The sequence below is a fragment of the Papaver somniferum genome, chromosome 1, assembly GCF_003573695.1.
Source record: "Papaver somniferum cultivar HN1 chromosome 1, ASM357369v1, whole genome shotgun sequence".
Classification (NCBI taxonomy): Eukaryota; Viridiplantae; Streptophyta; class Magnoliopsida; order Ranunculales; family Papaveraceae; genus Papaver; species Papaver somniferum.
Window position 1 is genome coordinate 165,244,960 of NC_039358.1, and position 3,230 is coordinate 165,248,189.

The following is a 3,230-nucleotide window of genomic DNA, read 5'->3' on the forward strand; positions in this document are numbered from 1 at the left end:
CCCCCCCCCCCCCCCTCTCTGCAACAGTACCACCATGTCCGTCTCCATCACCACTACCTTCCCCCAAATCACTCCACTATCTTCTCCCCAAATCACTCTATCACCACCACACCTAAACCCATCATCATTATCACGTTTTACCTCTTTTTCATCAACTAATATCCTCAATTTCTCATCTCTGCTGACTGAAACCCTAGGTGAGAAATTGAAGATATAAGTTGATGTTAGAGCAGCAATTGGAGCACGAGATGGAGCGAGTATCTCATCAACATTAGGTAAATCAATTTCACCTGATTTTCTGATTTTGGGGAAAAGGGGCTGTGAACCCTAATTCTGATAGGGGGGGTATAAATTGGTGTTATGTGGAATGTGTGAAAGACACTGTGTATCTCTCTGGACTAGCCAGTAGAGAATTAGAACAATTTTAATTTTGCAATTCCAATTTCTGATTTTTGCATAACTGTTGACAGTTGAAAGTTGCATATGTTTTTAGTTATCTCAAATGTTGCTAGTTGTATCTGAATTATCACATATGATGAATGTTATTGCTTTATCCATGTTTAGCATGAGCTAAATAGCATCAGGCCAAGGCTCAGCTGAAGCCTTGTGCACTGTCAAGTGACTAGAAGCTAGGATAGTTACTTCCATGCTCTGTTTTGCTTGAGCAAATGGGAGATACCAATGCACATAGTGCCTGTGATTGGCTGTGCTGTCAAAAGACAACCAATGCTAGGGGCAGACTATTGAGCAATTTAGTATTCTTCTATTTCTAGATGTATGCATAGGATCAAACTCAACCTAGAAACATGTCATTTGGTTAGGACACAAGGTGGATCCTAAGCCTTGGCTTACCCACCAATTCCTTCTCAGTCACTTACATTTTCAGTTCTGTGTGCTTTCAATTCAGTTTATTTTCTTGCCTTTTTCTTCTTGCACTTTGAAGCCTTTTGTGCACTGAAGTCAGTGCACAATCCTCACCTTGCCCTTGGCTTCCAAGCCTTGGTTCTTTGCTGCTTTACCTTGCTGTTTTCTTAGCTGTTTCTTTGCTGCTTTACCTTGCACCCTTGGTTCATGCTATTTACCTTGCTTTGCTCACTGCCATAGTGCATTGTCACCATTGTTAGCTTAGGTTTCTCTTGTATGCTCCCACTCCCTGTGGACTGACCCCCTGCTTACCTTCTATATCATAACTTGGCCTTGTATACTTGCAAGCTTTTGTGTGTCTTTGCTTGTCACACCAGAAAATCATTTCCATGGTTTTTCGTGTCCAATTAAAAATCCTTCTTTTCTTTCGAAATTAAGGTCGCTCTTTTTGTTCTTTCGTGAATGACATCAAATGGGGGAGAGTTCTTTTGAACTTGTGCTTAATGGTAATATCTTGCGGGGTGTGCGGCTATGGAATTTTATAGGGGTTATCTTGTATCTTAAAATTCCTTGATGAATGATGTTAGATTCGGCTATTAGATTGCATCTGAATTAAGTTGGTATGTATTTTTATTTTGGTCATGAAATGTCTCTTGTGGAAATTTTATTATGATCACGTTCTTGTACCTTTGCCAATTTTATTGACAAAAAGGGGGAGAAATATTGTAGTTCACACTACAAATACATATGGTTTTCGGATCATTGTGTAAGGGGGAGTGGTTTCCATGATCGAGATGGAGTATTGACTAGGGGGAGTGATACATATCACCGTAGTATTATTGTTAAAGTTGTGATACAATTGGACTTTGATGTTACATAATAGTACTATGACATTGTATAATAATGATCGAGAATCTCGATTTCTCTCATTGTTATAGCTACGGATCTTCAACAACGATGGTGCTAAACTTACAACCTTTGGGATCATTGGAGTACTTGGAAGGACGAAGATTTCAAGGAACGTTGAAGATTAGACTATGGAATAGGAGCCACTAAAGTTTATCTTTTTTGTATTCCATATGTATTAATAGTTTTGTCACTAAAATTGACAAAGAGGGAGATTGTTAGAGCATAGATCGGTCAACCTCGCATGCGTTGCTATCTCAAGCATGTTTGTCAATGTTAGTGATCAAAACTATAAGTCTTGATTTCTAGCCTACATAGCTAAGTCTCGGACTAGGATAGAAAAGTGTAGTTGAGCTCAAGGACTTCATGGCGATTCATCATACAACGACGAAGATTTATACAAGGAACCGTGGAACTTCATCAACAAAAAGGTATGTGGAGACTTGAACTTATCTATCACTCAAAATTCTATCTCTTCTATATCCTACTTCTTATGAGACAAAAGTCGTATGCTATATAGACTAGATCATACACATTTGATTTTTCGAGCCGAGTATATCTCGCCTATCTATATCTCGAAATCATGTGTTGGTAAAGCGTTTCGCTTTGATCAAGTTTATCTTCACCTAGTGACGCAAGTCATGAAAAGTTTCAATCACTTTGAGAATTGCTCTGACGTGAATCGATCTGTGAATAACGGATACATAGCGTCCTCTGAGAATGTCTCAATGATTGAATTTTAGAGTTTATATTACATAACCATGTATTCCTTGAACCGAAGTTTTCTAACTTTTTTGATCAAGAGAAATCAGGAGGATTGTGGAATTGGCTTGCCAAGTCCGCGAACTGACGGAAATTCTCGACCGAGAACTTCTGCTGGATTTTCCAAAACTCGTTTGTGTGCTAAGTCCGCGAACTCAGTCCGCGAACTAGCGGAAGTTCTCTTTCGGAGAATTTCTGCTGAGTTTGGAAAACTCAACCGATTAACTTAAGTCCGCGAACTTGTTTATGAACTTAAGAGGTTATGATCTAAAGATGTGCTCTGAACATGAAACTTAAATTACTAAGGAATACTTTATGCAAACCGTGGCTATAAAGTTCATGAGCCGATTCAATCGAATCGAATCATCTTTGTTTCAATTGTGTCTTGTATAGTTACATAAGATCTCATAGCAATTGAACAACTCTTTAACTAGTTCATTTGAGTCAATTGAACTAGTTATGGTGGAGAAGAACAAGGTTAATATGAAATGCTCATATGGTTGACCTTTCTGGGTTACTATGTTGAACCAACATACACGTACACGTTTGGGCATGGTGTTCACGAACCCAGTAAACGTTTACCAAAATGTGTGTGACAAGCTAGGTTTTTCGATCTAACGGTTGAGAAATATTAGCTTGAATCTAAATCAGGTTTTCATCTAACGGTGAATAAGGATTGCTTTGTAACTAAGGAAAAA